We start from the raw sequence: 14,220 nt of genomic DNA on the forward strand, positions 1-14,220 counted from the left end.
TACTGCAGCTTTCCATTTCCGGTTAGTGCCTACAATTCGGCAGGAACCATCAGTGAAGAGGGCATATCGTCTTTCAGCCTCCTGTAGCTCATTATATGGTGGGGCTTCCTCAGCACGTGCCACTTGTTCCTCTTCTTCTTCAGAAGACAATCCAAAAGTCTCACCTTCAGGCCAGTTTGTAATTATTTCCAGAATCCCAGGGCGATTTGGATTCCCAATACGGGCGCGCTGAGTGATGAGGGCAATCCACTTGCTCCATGTGGTGTCAGTGGCGTGATGTGTGGAAGGCACCTTTCCCTTGAACATCCAGCCCAGCACTGGTAGTCGGGGTGCCAGGAGGAGTTGTGTTTCTGTGCCAATCACCTCTGAGGCAGCTTGAACTCCTTCATAGGCGGCCAAGATCTCCTTCTCTGTGGGAGTGTAGTTGGCTTCAGATCCTTTGTAGCTTCTGCTCCAGAATCCCAGTGGTCGACCCCGAGTCTCACCAGGCACCTTCTGCCACAGGCTCCAAGACAAACCATGGTTCCCGGCTGCAGAGTAGAGCACGTTCTTCACATCTGGTCCCGTCCTGACTGGGCCAAGGGCTACTGCATGAGCAATCTCCTGCTTGATCTGGGCGAAGGCTTGCTGCTGCTCAGGGCCCCAGTGGAAATCGTTCTTCTTGCGGGTAACCAGGTAGAGAGGGCTCACAATCTGACTGTACTCAGGAATGTGCATTCTCCAAAAGCCTATGGCACCTAGGAAGGCTTGTGTTTCCTTCTTGTTGGTAGGTGGAGACATAGCAGTGATCTTATTAATTACCTCTGTTGGGATCTGACGACGTCCATCTTGCCACTTGACTCCTAGAAACTGAATTTCCTGAGCTGGTCCCTTAACTTTACTTCGCTTAATGGCAAAACCAGCTTTCAGCAGAATCTGGATAATCTTCTCTCCTTTCTCGAAGACTTCCCCTGCTGTGCTGCCCCATACAATGATGTCATCGATATACTGTAGATGTTCGGGGGCCTCACCCTTCTCCAGTGCAGCCTGGATCAGCCCATGACAGATGGTGGGACTGTGCTTCCACCCCTGGGGCAGACGATTCCAGGTGTACTGCACACCCCTCCAGGTGAAAGCAAACTGAGGCCTGCATTCTGCTGCCAGAGGAATGGAGAAAAATGCATTGGCGATATCGATAGTGGCATACCACTTTGCTGCCTTGGACTCCAGCTCGTACTGCAGTTCCAGCATGTCCGGCACAGCAGCGCTCAGCGGTGGAGTCACCTCATTCAATGCACGATAGTCTACGGTCAATCTCCATTCTCCTTCAGATTTACGCACAGGCCAGATGGGGCTGTTGAAGGGTGAGTGGGTTTTGCTGACCACCCCTTGGCTCTCCAGTTTACGGATCATTTCATGGATGGGAATCACTGAGTCTCTGTCAGTACGGTATTGCCGGCGGTGTACTGTTGTTCTGGCGATTGGTACCCGTTGCTCTTCAACTCTCAGTAGTCCCACAGCAGAGGGGTCATCTGCAAGACCAGGCAAGGTGCTCAGTTTTCTAATGCCGTCTGTCTCTACAGCAGCTATCCCGAAAGCCCAGCGATATCCTTTTGGGTCTTTGAAGTATCCATTTCTAAGATAGTCTATGCCAAGGATGCATGGGGCCTCTGGGCCAGTCACGATGGGGTGTTTCTGCCACCTGTTCCCAGTTAAACTCACTTCGGCCTCCACTACAGTCAGCTGCTGGGATCCTCCTGTTACCCCAGAAATAGAGATGGATTCTTCTCCTACATACTTTGATGGCATCAGAGTACACTGGGCGCCGGTGTCAACCAAAGCCTTATGTTTTTGTGGGTCGGATGTGCCAGGCCATCGGATCCACACAGTCCAATAGATCCGATTATCCCTCTCCTCTACCTGGCTAGAGGCAGGGCTCCTCTATTCCTGATCCTGGTACACGTTGCTCTCTCCCTGTAAATAGGTTCTTGAGGTTCCTTCAAGAGGATCAGTCATATCATCATTCTGATACTGTCTGGAGTTCTGTACACGAGAGACTGGAGCAGCATTGACTCTAGATGAACTTCTTGGGGTAGGTGTCCCTCTTTTCAGCTCCCGTACCCGGGCTGCTAAGGAGGAGGTGGGTTTTCCATCCCACTTCCTCATGTCTTCTCCATGCTCCTGAAGGAAAAACCAGAGGTTACCTCGTGGAGTGTGTCCTCTCTCCCTGCCTGAGGAACGCCGGCTCCTAATGGCAGAAACTCTTGTTGGTTCAGGAGAGATCTGGTAGTTGTTTTCCTTAAGTTCTTTTTTTAGTTTCTGATGGCCCTCTTCAATCAGGCTTCGGACTTGCTCCACCAGCCGTGTTTCCACGGATGAGACATGGGTACGAAATGGGGCTGTGACAGTGTCCTCATAAATTCTTAGTTTATTGGCCAAGACGCCTACCATGTCCTCACCTTCCCTCCACTGCAGCGTTGCCAGGTAACGGGAATACATCTCTGGTCCAAGTCGTGCAAATCTCAACCACATCTGTGACGTGCACCGGACACAGTCTGGGCTCTTAGGAAATCTCTCATCTTCTGAGAAAATGATCTCCAGCACGGCCAATTCCCTCAGGCATCGGATACCTTGTTCTATTGTGCTCCATTTTCCTTGGTGCACCTGAAGATCTTCTTTACAAAGGTATCTGTCCTTCACACTTGTCAGCAGTCGCCGCCAGAGGCTGAGAGTTTCTTGGGTTCTCCCAATCCCCTGGTCAATGACCACATCCCGGGACAGAGATCCCAGTTGCCTGGCCTCACATCCATCCAGAATGGTGTCATTGGCTGCAGCGTCCCAGATGCGGAGCAGCCAGGTCAAGATGGACTCATTTGTCTGGCGGGTGAATTCCCTCCGCAGGTCACGCAGCTCACCCAGGGATAGAGAGCGAGTGATGATCTCTGGCTCTGTCACTTCTGCTGGGTGCGAAGGTCCTGCCACGTCCTCGTCAGTCACTATGCGAACTGATTTGCTCTTTGATTTCTTCTTCTGAACGGGCGCAACTGCTACTGGTCTAGGCTGTTCTGGCTCAGTGATGGTTTGTGTGGAGATGCTGATGGTGCTTCTGGCTTTTTTCTCCTCTGTGGCAGACTGCATAGACACGGACACCGTTGCTTTGCTTTTGGCTTTTTCCTCCTCTGTGGCAGTCTGCGTAGACACGGACACTGTTGCTTCGCTTTTGGCTTTTTCCTCCTTTGTGGCAGTCTGCATAGACACGGGCACTGTTGCTTTTTGTTTGGTTCTTCTCCTCTTTGTGACATTCTGTGCAGTCGTGGACGAAGTTGATTTGTTTCTTTTTCCCTCTTCCTCAAGAATACGCATCAATACGCCATGTAGTGTTCTGTTTCTAAGCATGTTGTAGGCTGTAAAGGCTGTGCAGAGGAGACAAAGCAGAACTAACAACAATATTGTGCTGTCCTTAGCATCCAGCGGGAACTCAACATTTCCAAAAACTACTGTATCAGGCCGGAAAGATTGGAAAAAATCATCCTTTACCCCTCCCCCCAAGGGCTGGGTGTGATTGTTAAAACCCCGGATGTAGCAACCTAGACTAGGACAAGCAAACAAAGTCGAGTATATATTCCGGATTATGTTCATTGCCTCAGAGGTTATCATGCAGTAGACATAATAGGCCAGTAAAGCAATTTTTATACCATATCCTGGTCTACACAGGAGCATTACAGCTGGCAGATAGTTCCCCATGTGTGGAAAAATATAGAGAGCAAGATATAAAACCCATGTAAGCATGTTGAGAATCATGGTGAAAACAAAATTGTAATACTGACTTTCCTCAGCACCCTTCGTGCCCCACGTTGGGCGCCAATTAATGTGTTGGTTTGAAAGTAAAACCAGTGCGAGACTCCAAGTCAGTAATACAATTTAATAGGAGAAAAGAGAAAAAAAAAAATAAAATACATGCAATAATATAAAAGAAACAACCACCAACACAGTCAGAAATACAACCTGACACCCTGTCAGTCAGGGTGTTGGTAGCAGTCCGTATAAATGGTGGCTGCAGTCCTCCTGGATGACAGATGTGGTTCTGTTGAAGCAGTGCTCCTGTAGAAGGTGCAGTTTTCCTCCGAAGATCCAGCGATGATGTGGAAAAAGGTCCGACTTTCCTCTGGGATCCAGTGGAAAGGTCTGCCCTCGGGTCCCAAACCCCAGTTTTTTATCTAGGTAGGAAAGGCTTGGCTCCTGCCCCTGGTTGGGGCATCTCCCAATGGGGTGATGTAATCTTATCAGTCACACAATAGGACTTAATGGCCCATTAACAGAATATATCTTCTGGAGGAGGGATGGGTTGTGAATAGATAACGATGATCATCCCCCCATCTTATCAGATGGCACATCAGCAGAGGATATCTCCCACAGAGATAAGGATCACCACCCCTCCCACATTTTAACAGATGGTGATAGAATACACATTTTTGCATTGTACCCCAGGACACACCTCCAGCACCACAAATTAAACACTGTTCTCTGTTCCACCCACGAGCAGTCCCCACAGCCCCCGCACTTTAGGGCTACCCAGGCTTCACACCATGACCCCCCACACGCACAACAAGGACGGCTGCTGAGAGGCTGTTCTTTCTAGTACCCGTGTCTCCCGTGTTTTCTTTTGTAGCTGTGTGAGTGCACCGAGTAGGTGGTTGGCAGTACTCCAGATGGTAAGATCGATGGGCGAGGAGATATTTCGGCGGGAGACAAACCCCTCATCGATGTAGCGTATAATACCCTTGAGGGCTTCCTGTTGTTGCGGGGTTACGGTTACGGGTGCGGTTGGGTCAGTTCCTTTAAGTAGTGGCCTGTGGGAGTCTAGCAAGGAGTTGGGTATCCTAACAATCGGCTTGAGCCATTGTAGATCTCCTAGCAGTCGCTGTGCCTCATTTAGAGTGGTGATCTTTGTTGCAAGCTGGAGCTTCTGTGGCCGTACGATTTGGTCTGTGATAGACCACCCCAAGTACCTCCATGGTGTGGATCGCTGTATTTTTTCTTGAGCTATTATGAGGGATGCCTTTGCTAGGGTGCTTTGAATTTCCTGCACCTGAGTGTCTGTAAATGCTGATTCTTGAGCAAAGAGGATATCATCCATATAATGATAAATAATTGTGTTGGGCCACTGTATCCTCAATGGTTGTAATGCGGCATCAACATACAGTTGGCACAGGGTAGGCGAGTTTTTCATTCCTTGTGGAAGAACAGTCCATTCATACCGTTTATCAGGTTCTTCTCTGTTTATTGCTGGTAGGGTGAACGCAAATCTTTTAGTATCTTGAGGGTGTAAGGCAATAGTGAAGAAGCAGTCTTTTAGATCAATGATTAGAAGAGGCCAATGCTGTGGGAGCATTGCTGGGTTGGGGAGGCCTGGCTGTAATGCCCCCATCGCCTCCATTTGATTATTTACTGCTCTTAAATCGTGCAGAAGACGATATTTTCCTGACTTCTTTTTGATCACAAAAATTGGCGTGTTCCATGGGCTTGTTGAGAGTTTTAAATGTCCTTGTTGGAATTGTTCCTTTACGAGTTGATGTGCTTGTATTAGACTTTCCCTTTTTAGAGGCCATTGCTTAACCATTACCGGTTCATTGGTAGTCCAGGTGATTGGGATTGGGAAAGTCCAAGCAATGGCAATTACCCCAAAGGGTGCTCGTTGGATAAAACGACCCCCATCTGAGCCAAAATGTCCCTTCCAATCAAGCAATGTACCGATGGTGGTAACGCAACTACGGACAACACAGTCACCAAATCTTGCCCATCTATAGTGACCCTTATTGGAGGAGTTTTTCTGGCAAGGGTGAATCCTCCGACACCTGTCACGGTATCCGTGGTCTGCAGCGATGGCCAGTTGTGGGGCCATTTTTCTGGTGAGACAATGCTGGTATCTGCCCCAGTGTCTAGGAGTCCCATCATTTCTATTGTCTCTCCTGCATAGGTTAGTTTCACCTCCTTTTTGGGTCTGGTATGGAGATCCATTGTGAGCATAGCAATACCTGATGATCTGAATCCTTGGTCTCCACGTGGGGTTTGTCTTTGTGGTTGAACACCCCGGCTCAACTGTGGAAGTGGAATAAATTGAGCAATACGCTGACCTGCCTCAATTGTCAGAGGAGGAAAAGGAGTATAAACCATTATTTGTATTTCTCCCGTGTAGTCTGCATCGATGACACTTGGTAGTACAAATAGTCCTACAATGGAGCTTGACGAGCGTCCCACTATTAGTCCTCTAAGAGCTTGTCCTTTGATATTTATTGGGCCATAAACTCCCGTTGGGACTTTGACGGAGCGAGCTGTCATCAAAGATGTTTTTACTGCGGCTGTTAGGTCGAGTCTCAGGCTCCCTGTTGTGGCTGGTTGTAGACAGGAGATGGCGCTGGTGTCACGGCGGCTACTTGTGACTGGGGCCAATATGGCGGCGGCCGCCGGGGGCTGATCGGCGGCGCCCGTCGGGCCGCGCCGCATCCACCCGCATCTGTAGCAGCGCGCCGAGGGAGGCCGGTGGTCGTTCGATGTGGCTGGGGCCGCCGTAGAAGCACGGAGCGGAGCAAGAGCGGCTAACACCTGTGACTGTGTGGACTCGGCTTGTTTCTGCAGCCCTAAGCCTAATTCTTTTAGTGCATTAACTAAGAAAACCTGCGCCCCTCTCATATACTCTGGGACTCCTGCCTTTTTAATAGCAGCAGCAGCCTTATCTACAAAGTCCCCAAAGGATTTATTTCTTCTCTGTTTTATCCCCATATACATGGGTATGCCTGAGCTATCTTTGACTTGATTGATGGCATTCCTTACTAGACGCACGGCTTCCCTAACTTTGTCGGGTCTCGAAATCATTTGAGCCTCTGTCCTGCGGTATTGTCTTAACTCCATTAGTTTGTCTATGGTAATTCCAGCTAACGGATTTCCCGGGCCCCTCTGTGTTGCAACTGACTCCTGAACAAGAGCCTGCCAATGCGCGTTAAATAGCAACTGCTGATGTTGCGTGAAAATCAGTTTCACTATACTTCTCATATCATTTGGCAACAGCAGGTATGTATTAAACAAGAAATCTAGCATTTGCTTAGCTGGCTCACTCCGGAAACCAAACTGACTCACTGTCTGTCTTAGCTGGGCTAGCAGCTTCCAGTCGGGGGGCGAATATTCTCCCACTTGCACAACTTGTCCCTGCTGGTCTACTCCTTGGGTGTACGTGACGGGGAAAACCCAGGCTTTCGCTGCGTCAACAGCGCTTTCGTCCCCAGTTTCCAAGCCGTGTCTGGCTAGCATACTCCACGCCTCCCCCCGCCGTTTAGCCATCTCCTCCCACAGGTTGCTTTCCGCCCTAGGGACCGGAGCTGGCTCCACGGTGGGCTTAGGGGCGGTAGGCTCAGACCGGCAAGGGGATTTTTCGCCGCCGGTCTGGGGCCCTTCGCTGTCGGAAGGCGGGGTTACTCCGCCTTCTGCAATTGTCTCCGCCGCCGCGGCGGAATCCTCCTCAAGCTCTTTTAAGGGGGGTGCCGAGGGCCAAGCGCAGCTGGCCATGTCCGTCATTCCTGCCGCCCCCCCAGAGATAGGTATTTCAACTCTGGTCGTGCTGGGTGCTCGGGGCTCATTATCGCCATACTGATCATTTCTTTTATGTGCCTTTACTGCCTCCCGAGCCGCCCTTCTCTCCGCCTGCTGCTTTAGCAGTGCGTTGTGAACTACCTGCCAGATCTTTCCCAGCTTTTTTGCTGTTTTATCATCCTCTAATACCGCCTCCCACAGTGCATCCCCTAACTTACGCCACTCATTTAAATCATGCACGGTGTGAGGATTAGAGAATAAACCTTTAGCATAACCCCAGACTAACAACCCCGGTATGTCCTTCCTGGGATTAATTTCTTTCAGCCCTAACTTATCTATATGTACTATATAGTATATATATATGTATATATGTAGTATATGTATATGTATTATAAATAAATTATATGCTGCTTGCCTGTCCATTTTTTGTCGTCAGCGCTGTTGCAACTCTCCGGCTTCGGCAGCACGTATGGCCCAGGACCACCTTTATGGCTCCTGGGGGTGTCTTCCCTACGTCGTTTGACACCGACCCGGTTGCAGCAGGCCCCAACTCTACTTCACCGACCGTGGCGCGTTCTCCCCCGTTTTCTTTTTCAGCGACGGAGGGCACGTCGGGGTTCACCATTTGTCGGAGAAGGGAGACGCGGACACCAATTCGGTCATCAGCAAAGTCTCGTTTATTGATACGCAGAGTGGCGATTAAATACAGTGCTTAATTAGCTCATGCATAGTGCAAAATCTGAGCTCATCATTGGTCTAGCTGTGCTGCTTAGCTAAGCACTTCGGCATTCATGTTTTTCTCAATTCTGCGTGCCTTCCCTATCTCAAGGACACTGTATCCGTGAGACTGAGGCCCACTTTGCTAGCTTTACTAAGTTGATCTGACTATGGCCTTTTTCTTCCAGCTATTCCTGCATCAGGCTCTCTACACCCTTATCCCCATATCTCCTGCCTGAAGGCCTCTGATTTGGACCTAAAATAATTAAAAGGGAGGGGGTTGCATTCTGCATCTCAGGAAGGGGGCTCTTGCCTTTCCTTAGACCATACCTGTCTTTCAAACCAAGACAGGAGAGGAGACTTCTCTTCAGTCTATGGAGATTTCTCCACAAGAAAGAGTTTTATTGTGGCCTTGATGTCACAGTGAATCAACCACCTAGAAGAATGGAAATCTGATCACTGTGTAAAATTCCCATCCTTGACTGACAGTCTTCCCCCAACTGTGATTGAGGAGCATGTCAATTTATGGGGCACATAAGTTTAAGGATTAACAGTTCAAGCAAGGACTCTCTTCATCTTTTGAAAACAGAGGTCTTTTTTCTCCTTCCCTGGAGGGCAGTAGGGGTCCTCTCTCCTCTGTTCAAACTTCTCACAGGATCATATCTACTTCAACATCGGCTTACTTTAGCAAAAATGCCTCTGCTCATGTCTACAGTTAGAACATTTCATCCACCCCATAATGCATTCCATGAGTTACAGGGGGAAAAAAAGTCTGATAAATCAATCATATCTTCTCCATAGCTTACAAGAGGATTTCAGCCCAAGAGTGAGACATCTCCATCAATCCCTTCCATCTGAGACCTGACTTCTACTTCACTGACCTTGGTGTCTTCAGGTTATTTCTCTGATTGTCTTTCACTGTCCTTTTCTTTCACTCGAGAAGGGATGGAATGTCTGTAGGTCTCACCTGTGTATTGAAAGAGGTAATATCTTGCCTGGGCAGTGGCTGGAGCAGTTGGGGTGGAGTATTTCAGGCCGTGCTGGGGGATGGGCCAAGATAGCCGGGGCCCAGTGAGAAACGCTGGTGACTGCTCTGGCTGCATCGCTGTTTTCTGGCTTTTGCTGCATTCAATTCCAGCCGCAGGCTGATGGTCTTCCCTCCCCCAGCCTAGCAGGCAAGGAGGGGGGGCCGGCTCAGCCCCTCGCCTGGCAGCAGGGGTGCAGCAGAGAGACCCCTGCCCGGAGGTGCTCCCAGGCCTGGCGCTTGGCCATCACTATATCAGAGCGGAGGGGGGAGGCTTTGCTGGACAGGGCCCAGCTGTCTCTCCCCCAGGCTGTGCAGGCGCCTGTGGGGGGGTGGGCTCGGTTGCCCGGAGCTGCTCCCAGGGGTGTTAGCAGTGGCAGCATTTTTGCCACTCTGGGTAGGGAGGGGGAAGCAGCCAGGATCTCAGTGGCCAAAGAGCCTCCCCTCCCCAGCCTTGCCCCAGCCAGACTAGTTACATGCTCAAAGAGTCGGAAACAAAAAAGAGCGATTCCTGGGGTTTTTCATATTTACATTTGTGGTGGTTCGTATAAATTTCCTAACACAGTTCTCTGCCAGAACCTGAGCAGTCTCCTTTGGACCTGACAAGGACCAATCAGTGTCTGATTTTTAATATTAACACATTGTTACACCAATGAGAAAGTTTATGTGCCTTTGTGAAACACACATGTAAAGACAAAAAACCCTGGGAAAGTTCTCTTTCCCTTCCAGCCTCAGTACAGATAACACTGGCCTGGGCTGGGCAGGGGCGGGTGGGGTCTCTGACACAGGGCTTGGGAAGCCCACCGGGCCCCATTTTTGGCTGGGGCCCCCCAAAGCTACTAAAGACCATCAGCCCACCTCTGGAACTGAATGCAACAAAAGCCAAAATGCAGTCATGCAGCCAGACAAGCCACCACCGTTTCTTGTTGGGCCCCTGCTATCTTGGCCCAGCCACCAGCCCAGCCGGGAAGAGATCACATGACCATCTGTAGGCCCGGTCAAGCTATTAACTCTTTCACTGCCCAGAATGAGACTTGCAGACACTTTGTTCTCTCTCCTGAGTGAAAGAAAAGGACAAAGATGAAGATACGCACAGAAACAACATAAAAGCACCTAAGTCAGACAAAAGGAAGAGTCAGGTCCCAGATGAGAGGAGGAGAGTCATGGACTGAAATTTGTCTTTTTTTTTTAAGCTGTGGAGAAGAGACTCTTGTTTCCCTATAACTCAGAAAGGCATTATGGGGTGAATAAATCTTCTAACTGTAGAGATGACCAGAGGCAGTTGTGCTAAAGTAAGCAGATGTTGAAATAGCTGTAATCCCATAGGTTTAAATAAAGAGAAAATAAGAAGACCCCTGCTGCTCCCCAGGAAAGAGAAGAAGAAAAACCTCTGTTCTCAAAGATAAAGAAAGTTTTTGTTTAAACTGTTATAATCCTTAAAGTGTGCCCCATAAATTGATATGGTCCTTGTAAGGATCGGTCCGAAGTTTCCCTTCTTTTTGCCTCATGACCGTCCTGAGAAGACTCCAAGGACCCCCACCCAGGCTGACTCTGGACAGTGGTTTCCTGGCCTGGCCGAGGTGGATGCTTGCCAAGTGACTGTTTGCAGGTGTGTTGTGCTCACTGGACTGTGCTGTCATGGTACCAACTGAAGCCTGCATGTACTGCACGACTGCACCTCACAATGGTCCATAAATCTCCCCACCTCTTGGCCAGAAGCCACTCGCTTTGGAGAAGGACTATAAAAGAGTGACCCTCTGGAGAAGATCCTTGAGTATTCCCCACGGATGAAGCCTTGTCTATTGGCTGGCCCATGACGAGGTCCGTCTCATGTGTTGGTAGCTATTTTCCCATCCCCCTCTTTCTCTCTCTCTCTATACTTCGTTTCCTATATCTCTCCCCTCTATTGCAACTGAGTTGTTGGCATTTAATGAAAATGCATTGCTGTTGTTGAATAAACTGATTTTGTCGCCTGCTATTTGCCTATTTGCACCTCTGAGATCAAACAAACCATCACGACCCCCACTCTGTATTAATAGTGGATCATGACATTAAATTGGGTCATGGACAGGATTTTCTGGCAGACAGAAGGGATGCAAGGTTGTCTGTAATTTGTAGCAGGGGAAGGACATATTGCTCCAGCCACACCTAGCTGACCACCTTGAAACGGTGAGCCTGTCTAGAAAGCAAGGGGGATATTTCTGATTTCCCGCAAACTGCAGACACCTTGGTGTGGAGCATCCCCACACTCGTTTGAGGGCTCTGTCGTCAGAATTTCACAAAGATCTACTGGTGCAAAAGGATGGACACTGTTGTTGTTGTTGTTTTTTGTTGTTTTTGTGTGAAATTTGACTACTTGGTGTAGCGAAGAGACAACCCGATGTTTTGTAACTAAGGAGTGCCTCCCAAGCAGCTCCGGTCTCTTCACCCGCACAGGGGGGCACACAGAGAAAGTTGTTTCGCTCTGTGTGTGGTAACTTAAGCAATAGACCTCCCTGTTGTGGTTTTTACCTATCCCTTCATAAAATGACTGAAAATTCCACTGTAACAGATAAAGCTGCATTTTATGCTTTACTAGCTAAATATAGTGCTAGACCATCCCAGGGTGGGGAGGAATGGGCGAACAATAATTGGTTTAATCTGGAGAATGTGATTGATAGAATATTGTGATGGGTTGACTTGGGAAGAAGAAACTCAGAGAGAAGTTCTCTCTAAGGGAGCTTCCTCTGTGGGGCTTGGGACACCTTCAACAGCCAATTAGAGAAAGTTAGTTCGCTCTGTGAACACACATTTTGAAGGAGGTAATCCGGAACTGAGCCTCTTTGTCTTTCCGGTGGCTGAGCAGGTAACATCAATCCGAGCTTCCCCCCTCCATGCGGGGGGAGGCTCGGGAGGCCGCTTGGGCCCCGTTTGCAACTAGGGGACCCAATGGCCGGGAGGAGGAAAGGCTCCTTGATAAGACCTTCATGGCTTCCTCCTCGAGGGGCCTGCGGCTCTGGGGTGGGGGGCCCGGTTCCCGCTGCTGTCGGACAGGCCAGACCTGCCCAGCCCCCACGCGGCCTGGGGGAGGCAGCCGGGCCCTGTCTGGGAAGCAGGGGTGGCCATGAGCAGTCTGGGGCTGCAGCCCAGCCCCAGAAAGGCTGATTAACACCTCAGCCGCCCCCCCCCCCCCCCCCCCCCCCCCCCCCCGCGTGGCCTGAGCTTGGCCCAACATTTGTAGTTGTGTTAAACTCTTTAGTGCTCAGATAAGATTTGCAAAGCCTTCGGCCTTCCCTTGAATATGAAAGGGAATAAGATTTCTGAAGTCAGTGACGTAAGAGCTAAGTTTTTTAGATGGAAGGAGAATGAGGAGATGCTGAGATGGCTGAAAATCCATTTGTAAGATTGTAGGAATGAACTGATTCTGATGTACTGAATACTCCTATAAACCATGGAAAAAGACATGGGGGGGTGGAGACGTTCCATTTGATGGATGATTTGACCAAAAAGCACCTGTGTTGAAAATCTTTTGCCCAGAGGAAAGAAGGGGATCTCGGTTTTCTGAGGATGAAGCATGAACAGAGAGAAAAGAAATGAAGAGAACCTTTGCTGTGAAAGATTTCATCCTTAAAAGTAATACCCCATGAGACAGACATGGCCCACATCAACAGCTTTGGGAAGGCTGTGGAGTTGGGAGGAGTGTCACGATTGCAGGCTCCTGGGCAGATGCAAATCGTGAAAAATGAAACCACGAGAGGACTGTTTTCTTCCTTGTGCAAAAAAATTCCTACAGCTTTAACAAAAGGAGGCTTCTCTCTCCAGAAGTGAACTGAAAAAGACTAAATTGGGAACTGACGAAGTATTTGTTGTATGTTTGTTTTGTTGTTATGAAGGTTGGGAAAGGGAAGGAAGGAGTAGTCTGAGAAAAATCTTATTCTGAATTTCCCCCCCCCCCCCCTTTGTTGTGTAGTTAATAAATTTTTTTTATACTCTCTTAAGTTTCAGGCCTGCCTTGCTCTTTTGCTCCTGGTTCTGTCTCAACAGAAAAATGAGTTTATTTAAATTGGCAAATCAAAACTAAGACAAATATGTTCTTTGCAACATGAATCAAAGTTGAAACTGGGCAAAAATAAAACCATAATCTGCTCAGTTTTAGGATCTTGTCTTATGGCAGCTCTAGAAACTCGCTCTAAGCGAAGAAGTGAGGAAAGAACAATTATAGACTCTCTACAAAATCTCATTCGAATTTTGCAAAAACAATTAGATGAAGAAAGGAATGAGAACCATTTGTTGCGAGATGAAAACCATTTGTTACAAGCTGCCCTAAGAGAAGAACGGGCCAAAAATTCAAAGCATGTTGACTCACCAAAAGAAACACAGGAGAAGGAACCTGTTCACATTAATCAAATATACCCTCAAAAGGACCTAACTTTGATGAAAAATTGTGGGCAACACTGCTGCCCCAACTTGAAACCTGTGATTAAAATAGAAGATGATTATATCAATGATGCACCCCCCAAGCAACCTTCTCCACAGGTTCTGGGAGTTGAGCCAAAGCAGTACACCTGCACTGGGCTTTCCCAAGGGTATAAACACTCCCCCACTTTGGCCAACCACGCTTTAGCCCAGGAATTAGACAAGATACCCAAACCTGACAATGTAGCTGTTTATCAATATATTGATGATATCCTGGTGGGAGGAGACAAAATAAAAGTAGTGGGAGATACCCTAAACTCCTTAGATCAGATTGAAATGCTTGAATCCAGGAAAGATTTCCAACAAGGTCTAGAATTATTAGTGTTCTGGACAAAACACATTATAGTCACCACTGGGACCCCCTCGCCCCCCCACGGGGTGGCCCAGAGAGCCTCACTTAGGAAGAGGTATGGCCAGATAGAACATTACTGTAACATCTCAGTAACAGAAGGAGCTGTAAA

General features: G+C 48.7%; 1 protein-coding gene across 7 annotated transcripts in view; it reads right to left on the bottom strand.

Annotated features, from left to right (window-relative positions):
• LOC148220029 (transmembrane protein 161B-like) overlaps nt 1–14,220 on the bottom strand; it is a 169,575-nt gene that overhangs the window by 119,628 nt on the left and 35,727 nt on the right. The gene's annotated exons all lie outside the window — the stretch shown is intronic.

The sequence above is a fragment of the Sturnus vulgaris genome, chromosome W (assembly GCF_052056855.1).
Source record: "Sturnus vulgaris isolate bStuVul1 chromosome W, bStuVul1.hap1, whole genome shotgun sequence".
Lineage (NCBI taxonomy): Eukaryota > Metazoa > Chordata > Aves > Passeriformes > Sturnidae > Sturnus > Sturnus vulgaris.